The 17,602-nt window shown below is 39.3% G+C and overlaps 1 long non-coding RNA gene across 3 annotated transcripts in view; it reads left to right on the top strand.

Annotated features, from left to right (window-relative positions):
- The first annotated feature begins 569 nt into the window (after positions 1 to 569).
- The window catches only part of LOC104915348, a 33,497-nt gene continuing 16,464 nt past the window's right edge, over positions 570 to 17,602 (top strand). For 2 of the 3 annotated variants that reach the window (XR_002110138.2, XR_004162248.1), the window contains exons 1-2: positions 570 to 654; positions 17,021 to 17,080. This is a non-coding gene — a long non-coding RNA (uncharacterized LOC104915348). Of the gene's footprint in view, positions 655 to 16,039; positions 16,619 to 17,020; positions 17,081 to 17,602 lie in introns of those variants that run through there. The other variant, XR_004162249.1, reaches the window with a different exon arrangement.

The following is a 17,602-nucleotide window of genomic DNA, read 5'->3' as shown; positions in this document are numbered from 1 at the left end:
GGCTGGTCTGTCCAATACCCGCAGCAGGAAGTTATTCTTGATGGACACCAGAAGTCTCCTGGATTGCTTGCAGCTCACTGTTGTTTTAACAGCAAGTGTCCAGGTAGTTGAAATCCCTCATCAAAGTGAGACCTTGCAAGCACCTCTTGATGTATTCTATCTAAAGTCAAAATTCTCGTTTTATTGAAGATACGTCCTAGAAAATCCTAGATCATGGAATCCAAAACCCTGGGCATGCCACCATCCACACAGCCGTTCATTGTACTGGTCCTTTCTCCTCCTGCCCAGATCCCAGACTCCAACCAGGAGGATCAAGGAGAACACTACCCGCACTCCTAATCTCCTCAACAAATTCCTAAGGGACATAATGTTTTTTTAATTATTCTTTAATTTTCTAGTTGCAGTTCCATGTGACCCAACTTGAAAGACCAGCAGTGGATAGTAATCATTTGGATTTATCATAGCTGTTATTATTCTCCTCCTTATACTGTGGATGCAGGTCCCTGGCAGAGAGCAAACTTCTTTGACTGACCAATTATTCTGTTTGTTTGTTTGTTTGTTTGTTTGTTCCCCCCCTAGATTCTGTGGGTTTTGGCTTACAGCTGCCAGTATAATACTTTAGAAACATTTGGACAGACCTTTATTGACACTCAGGTACCACCAACTTGAGAATTACAGGGCTTATGTCCAGACTGTCTTTTCGTCTTGTCTCCTAGATCATAGAGTGACAGCAGGGCTGATCATCAGCCACTTCTGCACTCTCCTGATCCTGATGTCTTTCTTTTTCAAGGTCTATATTGACATTTAGATAGATTTGTGTTAAAAAATCGCTTTCTTTGTCACAATCCTCAAGTCACAGTTGATCCCCATGCATTTTATAGTCTGTAAGACCATGGCATGTTTAAACCACTGCGGTCAGTAAAGAATTGAGAGTGCTTATGGCAAAGCAATATTTTGTTCCAAAATTACTGCTGTATATTGTATTGTCAACTGCATTCAGACAACTGGAAGGAGTTTAAGAGCTGTTTGTAGACAATAACCAGGAAGCACTCAAAAAAATTCAGAATTCTGGGATTTTATGAAGCAATCAGTGTAAATTGTCTTTCATTAATTTCCTTAGGTGATATGAATGATCATAATCTTAATTGCAGTTTAAGCATAATTTTATTTTTCATTCTGCGAGTTTTGAGTACACACCTCTGTCAGTGTTTAATTTGTCTTGTTTTGTGAAAACATATTGCTTGTAAAATGCACTCAAATTATACAGGATGGTACAAATACTAAGGAGATGATGATGCCATGCTGCCATTTAGCAGAAGCGTAGAAAATGCAGTTCTTTCTAATAATGTTTATGATTGCCCTCAGAATAACGGTCTTTGAGACTCCTTCAGAATGTTGAAGGATTTTTCAGGGAGCTTTTGGGTGAGAGCTTTCAGTATGGTGATCTATAGATTCATTTTGATGCTGACCTTCACCTCTCCAGCTTCTTGTTTTCTTTCAGTCTCTTTGTATCGTAGATTGTATTTTTAATTCATCTGTAAAGAATTCGTGCTCAGTCAGTATCTGAAAAAGAAATTAGATCTGATGGCATCGTTTTACTATTTAGATTATGCCATGGCATCCAGGCAAGATTTCACAGAAAAAAAATGATAGTTTTGGCTAAGCACTTGCAATTCTTTCACTTTATGTGGAACATATGTAACTAATACAGTAGCAATCTTTTTACATATATACTGGCTTTCTTCTGAGAGAATAGACTATGCAACTACGGTGAAAAGTGAGCCTACCAACTGTATTCTACACAGTTTTTATCAGTTGATGGGAATCTAGCACATTCTGTTTATGTGACTATTGCATTTTGATCCTACAGCATGAGTCCAAAAGCGAGGTGATGCTCTGAATGGTGCCTGGAGGCAAAGCTGAGTAATAGCAGCAATCTTTTTTTCTCCAACAGCTCTTGAGTCTTTCTCAAGACCTTCTCAAGTCTTTCTACCTTGCCATTTATGGATGTTTTGTGCTCTTTGAAATACTTCTTGCACTGTTTAAAAATCATTAATCAGAGCACCAGCTGCAGCACTTTTAAGCTGTTCATGGTAGGCAAGCAAGCTGTCAGTGAAGTCTTTGGATCTCTAGATTGGCAATTGATTCAACAGCCTTGTCACTTCTGAATTTCACTGTCCTTCTAGCAAGTCATATAGATAATCTTGTTGGCTGCTGTTTCTACTGGTCAACCACTTGCCTGTGCATCCAATTCCATGTCTTTTATTAGTGAAAAACAGTGGATTTCTAAAATATGTGATTACCATCTTCCAGAGGTTTTAGATCTTTGGATCCAGTCCCTGCAAAAAATATTCAGAGAAACTGAGTCCTCATGGATGGATTGAAATTTTATTCCTCACCAAGTCTTCAGCTAAGAGATAGCGATTACTTATTACCCAGAGTCACTCTTTGCATGAGGTAAGCTCTATCAGGAGATAAGATCCATAATCTTTAACAAGGTAAAAATAAAATCACCTGTTGTAGGAGTAAAATTTAGTGCTAATACTGTCACAGATAGAACTGAAATTAGGTTCCCCATTCTTTGTCCTCTGTTTAAAAGTAAATAAATTACAGTCTTCTGTTACCTCTTCCTGTAAACATGCCTGGTGCTAGGGGTGTGCAAACCTGGGCCCACTTTCTCAGATGAAATCTCATGAGTGCCTGGCCCATGACATCAGAGGTGGATGTTTGTGGTATGGCAGTAGAGGCTGAACCTTCCCACCAATATTCCATTCCATTTTGTTGCCATGTGTCATATGGCAGCAGAAGGGCAGTCTGACACAGAGACATGGAAGTGAAGACGAAGAAAAGATGTGGAATTGAATACCTTCATGCAGAAAAAAATGGCACCATTGGCATTTATCAACGCTTGTCAAATGTTTATGGAGACCAGACTGTGGGTGTGAGCACAGTGAGGCAATGGGTGGTACATGACACCAACATGAAGGACAAGCCACCTTTTGGATGGCCATGCAGATCTTTACAAGCGTGGCATGGAGGCTCTTGCTCATCCCTGGCAAAAATGAAAAAAAGTGGAAGTAATTATGTTGATAAATGGTGTTCTGTAGCTGAGAATTTACCAAACTATGTTCATTTGATGCTCTTTGTACCTACTGTAGTTTCCATGGAAATAGATGGGAGGCATTACTTTTGAAGCATCTTACACACTTTGTTCATATGATGTTTTAAGATAAGAAGTCTCTTTTCTTGCATGTAGAACCATTGAAGGTTAGATCTCAGAAATTCAGAAGAAATAATACCCCCAGGAAAAAAAAAAAAGGCATGTAAATTCATTCCAGTTATTCAAGATCCTAAAGTTTCATTCGTTCCTGCACCAAATGTAGCAGTCGTTGAATGGCTTGGAGGTCTTGCACTGTGATTAGTTCGCTTCAGCATTTCAAGCTGTCAATACAGAAAGTTTGAACAATTCCTGGAGAAACACTGAAACATACAATGCTTTGTATTTTTACTCAAATTCTTACTGATACAGTGATGCAACTTGTTTAGTTGTTGCCCCATCTTGAAGTATCAGGCTGTGTTCTGGCACTTTGTGTTTTAAATCTCTGCAGATTTCTGCTTTTGCAAAACCAGTACCACCAAAACTGAAGTACAGCATTCATCAGCTTGAGAGCTGTTAATTTAACTGTTGGAATTGCCCTTTCCTTAAAGACCCAGTGATCCCACCTTGCCTTTGCCTGACAGATATTTCTAGCTGGTTTATCTGCTTATTTGTAAGATAAACAAATGAGTCCAAATAGAAGTGATTTCCCTGTGCAGTGATGCGTTAATCCTTTAAAAATAATGATTCCAAGCATATTAGATTATTTGTTCTCATTAAAGAAAGTGGAGAGCAAATTGGCTAATTCATTCCTCTGCATAGGGCTATAGAATTCTTCTGCGTTCAGCAGTCACTCTTCCCATTCTTGAAAACTCATGGCATCTCCCTTTAGTATGTATTTAACTGTTAATTCTTTTATTCACAAGTAGGATAATAGAGTTCCTCTTAATTTGCTTTTTCTGAAGAATCTGTCACATTAGATTTCAGCCAAAGTTTCTGACCAGCTTAAGCAATATATGACTGGTTTGTCAATCTCTATATAATTACTCAAAGGAGAAGGTAAGTTTTTCTCTTTTGGGATAAATTTTGCTTGTAGGTGAAGGGCAAGCCTTGTTTGTGTTAAGTCCCAATACCTGGAACTGGCAGAGCAGCAAAGAGAGGTGGTATGAATGTTTCAAGGCTTTGCAGCCTCAGCTTAGCACTGTGACTCAAGCAGACACTGTAGTTATAAAGAGTCTATTCATCCATACCTGTGATGCTGCAGACCAGCAAAGGGAGATGAAGGTACACAACTAAAAGAGGTGCAAGTGCCCTATGTGAGATGCTTCATTTTGAAGTATTTGAGGGTATAGATCTTTTAATAAATTATGAAACAATTATCTCCCTCTTGCCCTCTCTTCCCCAGCAGATAATGTGTCAGTTTTGACTGCAGTACTGCAGTTGATCTGAATTTTCTGTGTGCAGCCCAGGTGATGAAGTATAGTTGCTTTTAGGTGATAAGCTGCTGATACCTGACTGACAAAATAAAGGATCACTTACCTTGAAAATGACTTTTTACTGTGTTGTACTAAGTGAAGAGGAAGAATTTCAGCTTTTCAATTTCTGTTTTATCTCCTGATGTATGCCTAAATTGAACTTGAGCTAGTTCAGTCTCCCTTGCTTTCTCACTTTTCTTATGAAAAAAAGTGCAGAAAAATAGACAGTTGCTTTAGAGAAAGGAGCTTATGAATCATGAAGAAGAAAGACAAAGCAATTTACTGTGCATACATACACATAGCCTGAATAACTATAACATCCCAGAGCAATGGAAGACTTATAGTGGGGTTGAGGTCGAAGATTTTCCCTGACATTGTTGGAGATTTTCTTCTGTTGTATAAATAAAAGCCGGACTTGATGCTTGCCATTTAGCCAGTGGGGAAGAAGCTGTTCCCTTCACCATCGTATTCTTTTTTGTTCTTTTAAGGCAAACTTCCTACTGCATATAAAAACTGTCCTTATACATATAAAACCAAATACATATGCTATCATGTCACAGTTGAAATTAATCTTCTGTTTTCCTGTCATATAGTTCTTGTTCCTTTTTCCCTTTACTAGCACCTTACTTATGCCCTAAAAAGAAAGAAGTGCAGCTTTTTTAGAATTAAAATTCAAAGTCAGTATTAAAAACAAGCTATTTCAGTATTGATTCACATCGCTTTAATCTGATCAGAGTACTTTAGCACAAGCACTGCAGTTTTCTCTGTTAAATCAAGTCCCATGTAAAGAAGAACATGTTTATATTAAAAACCACCTCTTAACGAAAAAGAAAAGTTACGTTAAATTGCATTCCATAGTAGCTTGTATTTCAAGGACATTTATTTCCCTTGTTTTTATATTTTTCTTTTAAATTCAAAACCTCTTGTAGTCAGCAGATACAGTCTTAGCATTTTCCCCATTTTAAAGGGATAGATAAGGAAAAAAATGAAAACATTGTTTAAAATGTTTCTTAACTTCTTAAATTACAAGTCTAACTATTAAAGACTAGCCCATATATTATGCTTTTAAACCATACTATAATCAGTGCAGACAAGTCTTTAACCAAGACGTGAGCTTTCATTGTTTTTGAATGACGTATTGTCTTAAACACAACTTTAAACATCATTTTATAAAATCCTTCTTAAAGGCAAAATAACATTTGCAGACTGACCTGTAACACGTTTCTGCCTTAAAAACTTGTGTTGAAAAAAGTAGAAATCTGAAAGACTTCGCTGATTATTTAAATATTAATCTCACTTCTGTGTTTGTGAGGAGGTTACACTGTATAACATCAGTTCTTATTCCTTGCTTTATCTTTCCAGCTGTGTGTCGTGCAGCATTGCCTGCAAAGGGACAGATGCGATTAGTTTGGAGTTAAATAGGTTTGTTTTAAGAGAAAAATATGAAAAATATCTTGGTTTTATATTCACTGAGATCTCTGTAGCCAGCCTGAGTTTTGTGCTACAGCCATCTATAGAACAATCCAAATCTAGTGCAATATTTCTCGTACTGCTCGACACATTTTAAGGTAATCTGTATGAGCTGTAATTCAATAGCAAAGAGACATGATGAAAATAAAAAAGAATTTAATACCCTCTTTCAAATTGCTTATGTTAGCCAAAACTTTTTTCTTCCTTTCCTGAGAGGGTAATCCCTCTGTATTTATATTAATATTCTGGCTTTGAAAGAAACATTGGGTTAGTGGTTTGATTTAATCTTCAGTGTATGTGGAAACACTTACAAAGCACTTGGACTACTTTCTATCCATAGTAGCCTGTCCAGCTTTCTTTCTAAGCAGTAAGAATTCACACCACACCACTGTATCAAGCTACCAATAATTTTTCAGAAAAGCGATGAAGTAATGAAACTTGATTGCATGAAATCCAAACTGCAAATTTTTGCTGCCTGAAACCACGTGTAAATCTTAGTGACAAACTGGAAAAGAGATTTTTTTTGATGGATTGTTTCATGATGAAGTGTTTGTTTCCTTGTTGTCCAGTGGAACAGTCACTGCACCTTCCATTTTGGTCTGTTATGCTGCAGAGGAAAGAAAGCAAAACATCAATGTTTCTTATTTCTAAGCTGCCGTTAATAAAAAGTGAGTCTTGATTTTACAGCCATTATCAGAGAATAATTCTGTCATTATACTTAGGTTGTTCTGAAAATAATGCCTCCTGTTTATTTCCATGTAATTTACATTGCAAAGAGCAGAGTAAAAACTATTTGATGGATCAAATTCTCAGCTACAAAACACTGTTTATCACCACTACTAGCCATGCAGTTTTGCCACTGATGAACAAGAGCCTGTGTAGCCATCCAGAACATTGCTTGTCCTTCGTATCGCTGTCATTTCTGAACATAGCATTCACCATTGCCCTGTTCTCACATTCACCTTTTGGTCTCCATGAATGTCCAGCAAGCATTAATGAATGTCAATGGGTGCCATTTTTTCTGCATGGAGGAAAACCTCCACACCTTTGCTTCATCTGCGTCCTCCATGTCAGACACCATTCTGTCAGGCTGCCCCTCTGCTGCCATCTGTCACATGGCAATAAAATGTAAAGAAATATTGGCAGGAAAGTTCAGCTTGTACTGCCATACGACCAACATCTGCCTCTGATGCCATGGGCCAACACAAAACAGGAGGCATAACTTTCGGAGCAGCCCTCATATTGTTTCATATCATGTATAATATCATCATCTTTGGAAAAGAGAAGCTTTTGTATCTAAATTGTCTGTTAAAGGCTAAAGATCTCTTCCAGTTTCTAGGTTTCTTGTGGCCTAAGAAATGCTGGTGTTAGCTTGTGTCACCTGCTGCAGGTGGCCATGTCTGTCTGACCCCACTCTGATGTCAGCACGCTCCACCACAGTGCTCTTTCTGTTCCTTGTCATTGAAAAAGAGGGAGAAAATGCAATGGAAAGGGCTCCTCCAGCCTGCATCCGATGCTACGGGGATCTGTCCTGCACAGTGCCCATGGGCTGCACGGGACAGCCTGCTCCTGCATGAGCCTGTCCTGGGCTGCAGGGCTGCTCCGTGCCTGCAGCACCTCCTGCCCTCCTGCACTGCCCTTGGTGCCTGCAGGGCTTTTCCCATTCATGTTCCTCATTGCACTCTCCCAGCTGCTGTTGTGCACGGTTTTCCCTTCCTTCAATCTGCTGTCCCAGCACCCAGCATCACTCACAGCTCAGTGCTGGCGGTGGTGGGTCCCTTTTGGAGCCTCTGGACCTGGTCTGTCCTGAGACAGGGCAGTGCTGGGCTCTGCTCACAGAGGCTTCCCCTGCAGCCCCCTGCTCCTGTACCTTGTTTCATAGAACTAACTACACTGCTCTATTTCTCAGAGTACAGTGAAAATTCTAGCCAACTTCATAACACAAAAAATGCATCACTTTTCAAGCAGTCCCATTCTCTGAGAGGTGTGTTTGTGATCCTCTGGAGGATGAGGCTGGTAGTTAGCATCCCCTGCCCTGAATGGCTTTTCTCCCCAGTCAGCAGCTGAGGTTTCTGTGCTGCTCCCAACATACATGGCTGGGAGATCGGAGACCTGCTTGCTGACAGCCACAAATGTGCTTTTAGCAGAACAGCAACAGCAGAAAGTCTGTCTTTATCTCACTACCTAACAAAATCTATATTAGTGACAATCTAAGTGACCCATCCCATACAAAAGAATTAATGTACAAATTGTCTAATCTTGACGTTTTGAAGGTATTTAAGCAGGCTTTTTGGGAAGGGTATTTTCACATCAGTTGCATTGATTTCACATGAATCTGTGTTTTCTTAGATCTTTCTTCTGACTGCCAGTTTCTTTTATCTGGCCTCTTTTCATGTTCCTCAGTACAAACAATAGATACTTTTAGATTTTCTGGCAGTGAAGAAAGGCTTTTGTGTAAAACAAAGCAACACTGCAGTATCTTGTTGAACCAGGTAGGCTTAGGAGCTGACACTACTGAAAGATAGCAGCTTCCTCCATTCATTTAAAGCCTTCTTAGATGATCCTCATCTGAATTGTTATACCGTATTCTTCTCAGGAATAAAGAGAGATAATGGTGAAAGCAGAGTTCTGAATAAATAAGAGAGTTCTATTCTGGTTGTTCCAAACTGGACACCGTCTAAACAATATGCAGCAGTGAGGGTGTGTCTTTCCAAAGGTTGTTTTTTCCATTAGTGGAAGAAAATAACAGTTTTTAAATACATCTTTTCTCGGATATTATATTTGGCAAATATACCTTTATATGTTCCTCTTGAATCCTGAAATTACAGTGATGCATTTGTGCAAACAGATGCTTTATGCTGCTAGTGATTAATCCTAGGCGAAGACTAGTATACACTATAGACATACATATGATCTCCAAAAAAGGGAAAAACATCTGAGGGTATATATAAAATACAGAGCAGACAGAAGGAAGTCAAACTTTCCACAGATCTTCCATGAGCCATTTTTCATTCCTAGAACAGAAAGGGACGTACCAGGAAAAAGACCTGTTGTGATGAGATTGCACTGATACGTATAACATCTATTTTCCCCAAAGTATGTTTTTGTTTACTCTGATGTTTTGTAGAAGAATTTTTTTCAGAGGAATTTCATATAATCTTTGCGTAGAAATGACAACTCTGCAAGCCTCAGTTTTTGGTCTGAAGGGATTTTCCACAAAGAAGCATTTTAAAAAAGCAGCCAACATAACTGGATGTTATTAATAGGAATGTGAGTTCCTATACATTCCAGACAAAGCAGCACTTTGCCTGGATACCGCTGTTAGGAACAAGGAAGAAAGCTTCCTATCTCTCTGTTCTTTAATAGTCTGATACTTTTTCTGACTAACTGTGTTGAGGTAAAAACTGTATTTATCTTTTCCCACAGGATTTTACCTCGAGGACTGTGCAGCAGTGCAGCCAGTCATCAGGAGACGTTTGCGTGTGGTGGGAGGGAGAGTGGAAGTGCAAACGTGTGGCGTTTCTTGTTGCTGTTTAGATGTATGAAAGTTCTTCTGCAGGTCCTCACATTCCTGCAGTCTGTTACTGCTCTGTGCAATGCATTTACTCTAGGTGATTTCCATGAATGCATGCTTAGATGCTCTTGTGTCTGCTGGAGTAAGGTTAGCTTTGTGTTTCTCCAAACCACTCGTTTCCTGTAACACTTGATGAGATCTCAAGAATCAGCGCAGAACTTCATGTAGGGAGCTTAAAAAGACATTGAGAGGGGAGGGAAGGGCATCCTTAGGATGCTGCTGATTTTGACCTTCATAAACGCCATGAGAAATCTGATTTATTTGTGCTTATTTGAAAAAGAAATACTGCTTTAGAGGGGAGGATGCTGTATGTGCACAGACTACACGTTCAAGAAAAGAGATGGTTAGTATGAAAGATGCTCTGTTTTGCAACAGTTACACACTGAGACTTGAAAATGCATGTAACTCAGTAAGGCATGCTTTTCTTTTGCTACAGTTGACATTGCAGATGAAAATAAGCTCGGAAGAAGAACGAAGTTTGAAGTTCACATTTTTTTATGATTCTGAAGGAAGTGCAATTTTGAAAACATGTTGGTATTTAACTTCCAGTGTTCTGCTATATCCCTTATCTAAATTACATTTATCTATTGTTATAGGAGTGTAAAGTAGTTTTAATTGCTGTTTCTTTTGTGCAGAGAGTTAAGGAATAGGTGTGCTTTCAGGTCTGTTTTAACGCATCTGTTTTTCTTACCTTGCTACAATTCATCTTTCTGACTGAGCAGCTTAATCTGGCTGATAAATTCTGTGAGATACAACTTACGACCCTCTTCTCATCTGTATGTGCCTAAGCAAATGCATCATTCTCCAGGGTACAAGAAAATTTAAACTAATGCAGTGCAGATGCTGATACGTCCACAGGGAACCACGGACTACTAAGAATCAACAGGGGTGCATATGCATACGAATTTGGCTGTAAAAAGCTTAGTTGAATTATCTATCTTCTTCTGTTGCATCTGGGACATTAAGGATGTCTAATGAAAATAAATTGGACAATGAAAAGCAAATATGAAAATATTAATCTGTTGAACATAGATTCCAAGTGGCCCAAGATAGTATTGAAGGTTGTATTAGATATGGAGATGGAGGTATGTGTTGCTTCAGCTTGCTACTATTAACAAACTAGAATGCACCATAATTTTTTTTACATGTGCTCAGTGAGAGAGCATTATCATTGTCAGTAGACATTTAGATGTACACCAGCCTGTCCCTCCATCTGTTTGCTTCAGAATACTTGGCATTTGTTTTTCAATGTAGTAAAAGTAGTTATAGCTTTGCAGTTGAGAACTACGATGGCAGTATCAGTTTTTCACAGTCCAGTTAGCTTCCAAACCAGAAGTTTGCCTTTTTTTATAACTCCTAATGCCTTGCTGCATATATTGCATGAGGTGGGAGAGTTAAGTGCGTAGGATGTGGCTGGGCAATAAAAAAGATTGCAAAACACTGTCATTAGTAATAAAACCTTTTGGAGTATTACATTAAAATAGAAGTATTTAGAGCATCAGATTAAAAAGCAAGCAAACGAACAAAGCAAAAAACCCACACTTTGATTTTAACCACGAATTTGCCTCTGTTTTCTGAGATATTCTAAGGAGAATTGCTTGTGCAAGGTTTCCACTGAAACATTTTGTGTCAAGAAACTATTTGTGTTTAACATAAATTGTTAGCCAAGGCAATGTGGAGTGTCTGTTCGACATCTTGGGTACTTCATTCGTTGTCATTTTGTCCTGGTGGTTATGTTAGAAATGGTCTGGTGGTGGTTGTAAGCTAAGTGTGCACTGTGGTTATTTTGTAGAATTATCTCTACATTCAGAATGACTGCTCCAGATATGGCAGTAGATAAATGCTGACAGGGAACAGGAACTTTTCATCTTTCTTTCTGCCTCCACTGATGCCTCCCACCCCTTTCTCCTCCTTACTCCTGACAAGGAAACTTGGTTTCGGACAGCTGTTTTAGAGACGGGTGAAGATGTTATGCTTTTTGAAATTATATCAGATAATAAATGAGAAGATCGATGAGAGGAGAAAACAATGCTATCAGTTAAGCTTATTAGTTTCACGGGTGGTCTCAGGGGGCTGCAAATTGGTACATTCCTGGGATGAGATAAGAGGTAGAAAGAAATAATATTCCATCTAGATGTCAAAAGGCAAAGCGGCACTAGAATTTAATTTTAACACTAAGAAGTAGTCAGCAGTGATATGTGGCCAAATATATTACGTCATGCATTCCAGAAAACGTTACTACCATATTCCTTGCAGTGGGCTCAGAGTGAAGCAAAGATTTGTCACAGATTATGCCCACCATTCACACAGCAGTAGTCAATGCAGTGCTCTGTGAACATAACAGCAACTTTACTTAGATGAAGCTGCAGATCAGCTAGCTCTGTAGCAGTGCTGCTTGAGCATATTGCTCCAGTGCTGTCCGTACACCACCCTGTTCTTGGTTATTGAATCAGTCAAAAAGCTTATCTCCACAATTAACATTCAGCATTTAAGTTCATAAAATAAGCATCCCTCCTCTCGTATGTTTCTCTGATGCTGTGAAGCTGACATCTTCAGGAGTAAAACTCAAAACTAGGAGACGAGACGTTTACTGCCACAAAGTTTGGGATGTAATGTATGAGAGTCACTGAGAGTGACAGTAGGAATAAAGTCTGTTTCTTTCACAGTAAGATAATAGCAGAAATAAAATGAGATGGCAGAAATGAGGGAAAAAATAGAGTGAAACTGATGAGTAGACGTATGGGGGAATACAGAAATTTATCAGGAAAGAATAAAAGTGAACAATATACGTGATAGAAAAATAAGTTAGACATCCAGGAAATTACAGTTTTCTTATGTATATTCTGTGAAACACATACTAGGTCATGCACAGAATCTGAAAACCTGCATATTTGGATAAAAGAAGGCAGCTTAGCTATACTTTTCATAAATAGGCTGAGATTCATCTGCACACAGAGACATTTAATTAAGTCAGTAAGTAATCTTACATTTTAGTTATGGATGAAAAAAAAAGGATAGCACTTGGTAGTTTTGTATCTTTATCTGAGCAAAATTTCTTGAGGTACATTAGGAATTTGCCTATGCTAAGTTCCTTAATAATAACCTAGATATGTAATCATTCTAAGCACATATTTCTGAAAAAGTACAGAACTGCATTGTAACCTAGTCCTGAAGCAGAGGCACAGGTGGAATTAAACTTCGTAAGGAATGTGAAAAACAACAAGAACTTCTTTAGATACAGAAGGCAAAGAGCCAGGCAAAGGAGAGGGTACCCCCACACCAATAAGTGAAAAGGGAGAGCTGGCCTGCTCAGATGTCGAAAAGGCTGAGGTACCTAATGAATTCTTTGCGTTGATCTTCACTGCCAGTCAGGCTTCCCACACCTCTCATGTCCATGAACTTCTAGATGGTGGAGCAAAATTCTTCATAGAGTAAGAACAGAGCAAATCTGAGACTACCTCATAAGGCTGAATGTATACAAATCTATTGGGCTGGATGGCACGCATCTCAGGGTCCCGAAGGAGCTGGCTGATGTGGTTGCCAGGACACTCTCCATCATATTTGAAAAGTTATGGCTGGAGAAAGGGAAACATCACTCCCATTTTCAAAAAAGGGAGAAAGGAAGACCTGGGGAACTACAGGCTGGTGAGCCTCGTGTCTAAGCCTGGAAAGATTCCGGAGTGGTTCTTCCTGGAACGTGGACTACATCTTATGTCTGAATTGCCAGAGTTGTTGTCAGCGAATGTATGTTCAAGTAGAGGCGAGTCATGAGTGGTATCTGCCAGGGGTCTGTCCTGGGAACAGTGCTCTTCTACATTTTTATCAGTGACATACACAGCGGAACTGAGTGTATCCTCCACAACTTTACTGATGACACCTTGCTGAGTGATGCTTTTGACACAAGAAAAGGAAGGGACGTCATCCAGAGGGACCTGGACAGGCCCAGAATGTGGGCCCGTGAGAACCTAATGAGATTGAACAAGGTCAAGATGTTGTGTTTGGGTAGTGGCAGTCCCAGGTGTGTACAGACTGGGAGAAGAACTCCTTGAGAACAGCCCTGAGGTAAGGACTTTTGGGTCTGGATGGACAAAAAGCTGGACGTGAGCCAGCAGAGTGCTCTTGCAGCCCAGAAGGCCAAATGTGTTCTGGGCTGTATCAAAAAGGGGAGTGGCCAGCAGAGAAAGGGAGGGGATTGCCCTTCTCTACTCTGCCCTTGTGAGGCCCCAGCTGGAGTACTCCATCCAGGCATGGGTCCCCCAGCACAGGAAGGATGCAGAGCTGTTGTAGCAGGTCCAGAGGAGGGTCACGAGGATGATCAGAGGGCTGGAGCTCCTCTCCTGTGAAGAAAGGTTGAGGGAGTTGAGGTTGTTTAGCTTGGAGAAGGGAGTGCTCCAGGGAGACCTCATTGCAGCCTTCCCTTACTAGAAGGGAGCATATAAACAGGAGGAGGATTGTCTTTCTACATGATCTGGTAGTGATAGGACAAAGGGGAATGGCTTTAAACTAAAAGAAAGGAGTTTTAACTTAGATGTTAGGAGGAAATTTGTTACTCAGGGAGCGTTGAGGTACTGCAGCAGGCTGTCAGGAGAGGTTGTGGATGTCCTATCTCTGGAGGCATTCAAGGCCAGTTGGATGGGATCCAGTCTGATTTACTGGTTGTTAACCCTGCCAGGGGTTGAACCCTGGCAGGGGGTTGAAACAAGATGACCTGTAAGATCTCCTCCAACCTAAGCCATTCTGTGTTTTAATTATACTTGTTTATATTCTCAGAGAGTAAAGGAAATAAGTGATTAAAGTGATAGAATAAGAGATTTATTATAAAATAAAATAAATGATAAAATAAGAGGACATCTGAGCAAAAATATGGGGCCACCAACCTGCTCAGAGGTAGGTTTTTCTTGTAAGGACCTACCTGTGGTATGCTGGTTTTGTAATCTGCGTAAAGGTTGTAGTCAAGTAACAATGATCTTTTGACACTTCCTCAAGGGATTAACGCTAGTAAGAAATACATATTATGAACAGAATATTTTCAGCTGTTGCCACACTTCAGCTCTCTGCTTTGTGACACTGGCCTTTGTTGAAATTTTTACAAACAGAAACAGTTCTATTTGAGCGGAGAATTGGGTGCATATGCATAATATGTCTCATAAAATATTGCCATACCCTCTCTCCCATTGACCCACTCCAAACTCAGACTAGCAAAAAATTACAAACTGCATGTTTTCATTTAGGTCTCCTCAGACATTTGCCTGACACAGTTAAATGTGAGTTTTGTTTTATTCATTAGACCATGACTGTTTAATAATAAGAAGATAGATCATAGTCTGCTCGTATGCCTATTGATTGTTTTGGCAGTTTCAAAGTAACCTGAATTAAACTGATGTACTTCTTTTGTTTGCCTACTCTAACGGGTAGCTAACACCACTTCAGCGTGCTTAGAAAAAAATATGAAAGACAAGCTTTTCAATGTATTTTATTATGTATGAGAAGTTGATCTTGCTTGCTGATGTAAGGTAGAACTAGAAGATGTCAGTCTTGGTGGATACATGGAGCTTGGGGAAACGAGATCTGGTGGGTCATGCTGTGCTTGGGTGAAGTGTCACACACACAGCCTGCCCACGCAGGAGTCATTATACTGAAATCTAGCAGCAATCTGCCAGAAACCATGCAGGAGAAATCGTGGCTTTATAGATTGGAATTGATAAACTTTAAGATACATATATTTCTTTTATCCTGAACCTTCTCTTTTCAGTTTTACGTCCATTCAAATACCAAAATCTTTCCGGAGCTTCAAATGCCTAAAACTCAGACTAATCTATTTGCTATTCATGTGTTTTCTCTTTTTTCCTCTCCCCCCTTTCCTTTCTGAAGAAACCACTTGTTTGCTTTCTCTTTGTTTCTTAGCTGGTAGAATGAGTTTAAAAATGCTTTTACTTCCCAGTCACTGCACTATACTGCTTGGAGGGAGAATCAGCTGGAATCATGGCAAAGGGAACTGCTGTTCTGGTAGTTTTATTTTGTATTCACCATACAATTCCCAGAATTGCATTGTTCTTTCCCAGAGGGTGAAGACTGGTCTCTCATGCAAATCACTGGTCCTTTTCTAGGCTTTTGTAGCCTTCCTGAAATTGTTGGAAAGGATCCGTCTTTCCGCAGAGCGAGGAGAAGGAATTGCACCAGACAGGCTGGCCCCAGTCATTTTGTCCCTTTCCTGTGTCTTATAGTTTGTTTTTGGAACGGGCACCAGACAGTACCTATCCTGTGTTCCCAGGACTTCTGCTGCTTTTGTGAGCTTGAGGAGCCAAATTCATCAGCTTTATTTGACTTGAGACTTGCATCAGTGTTAGAGTGCACAGAATCTGGCCCACAGCCTTGTCCGTATGCGAAAGTGTCTTCGCTAATTTAAGCAGGGTTGTTGAATAAGCATTTTTTTAATCATTTAAGCGGTACATAAGGTTGGTACAAGTTCAACTACATTAGCGGGCGTACATTTTTCCAACTAATGATACATTGAGAGTAGACAGGTCCACAAATCCAGTTTTTCACAGATCCTTGTTAGTATTAATAGAAGTGCAACTGTGATCCGTAAAAATGCCTCTAAGCACTGGAAAGTCTAGCAACAACACAGACAATGTGCAGTAGAACTTACACATTTATTTTAAAAGAAGGAAAGTGACAAAGCAAACTAGCAGGAATTAAGCTAGAAACAGCCTGGATGGATTGGTACTATGATTGAAAGTAGCAGGCATTAAACTACCTATTTCACGCAAGCAAGTTAAGCAGGATAGAGGCTTTAATTTAACCCCCACTTCTGCAGACATCAGCACATGCATGCTTATTATTACCGCCATCTGTTTTATTCACAGTCGTTTCCATCAGCTGTGATATTTTGCTTTTTTTAGTGTTTCAGGCCTGCTTTGAAGCTATTGTGTTGTTAACTTTGGCTGAATCTGTGTGTAGCAATGTCAGCATACTGAAATTGTAACTGTTAGATTAATGAATGTAAGTTATTATTAACTCTGTGCCTAATGCACAGTATGTTAGTAGCTGTGCAAGTTCAATCAAATACACCACAGATTTTTCATGATGTTATTTACCAGATCTTAGATGGACTGCTGAGCAAGATGAATGTAATCCTTCATTTTTATCTGTGACTTACAAATTAGGTAACAAAATCATTTTAAGCCGAAATTTTATTATTATTCTTTGCAGCAGGAGAACAGATGTACTCATGGACTTGAATTCATCACTAAAATGGAATATGCATCTTTGAGGGATGCTGTAGTGAGTGGAAGGAAAATTAACTGTTGCAAACATTATTTCATATAGCTTAAACCCACGTTGGGGCTTAATTTCAAAAGAAAAAATGCTTATTCTCTCCTTTCTTTTCTTTTTCCTTCACAGAACCTGAAGAAATTATCTGTGGAATTTAGTCATCAGGAGCTGTTTGAGTTCTATAACAAGGTCTGTAGATTTTACGATACTGTAGTTCCTTTGTAAACACCTTGTGCTGCTCAGCAGGAAGTACTGCCTATATGAATTAAATCTAATGAAACTGGAAGGAAAGTGGATCCAATTTTAATTAAAGCTGTTGGATTTGTTTGATCACAGAAAGCATTTTCAAGAAGACTGCGTTCAAATTTCAAGTAGGCAGGCATTGGAATCATTGTAATCGTACCTGGTGGCTAGGTCTAGAGGAGCAGCTGATGATTAACAACGAAGAGTTCTCTAGAAGGAGCATCTTTGTCTTATGTTGAAATGCCAGGCTTGTAATCTAGTCAAAATAAACTCTTATTATTTTTTTACCTTATTATTATGCGTTGGAAATCTGCAGCAAAACATCTGTGCATGTAAAAAAGGCAGTATTTAGACAACTGTTTCTTTAAAATTTGAATATTTAAGCTGCAGCAATGCATTCTAATAGCTTTGTGTAGAAACAACCATTCATGAGTACAAGTTTTTTTTGTTGCATTATGATTAGATTTA

The sequence above is a fragment of the Meleagris gallopavo genome, chromosome Z, assembly GCF_000146605.3.
Source record: "Meleagris gallopavo isolate NT-WF06-2002-E0010 breed Aviagen turkey brand Nicholas breeding stock chromosome Z, Turkey_5.1, whole genome shotgun sequence".
Lineage (NCBI taxonomy): Eukaryota > Metazoa > Chordata > Aves > Galliformes > Phasianidae > Meleagris > Meleagris gallopavo.
Note: the sequence above shows the minus strand (reverse complement) of the source record. Positions and strands in the feature narration are given on the sequence as shown.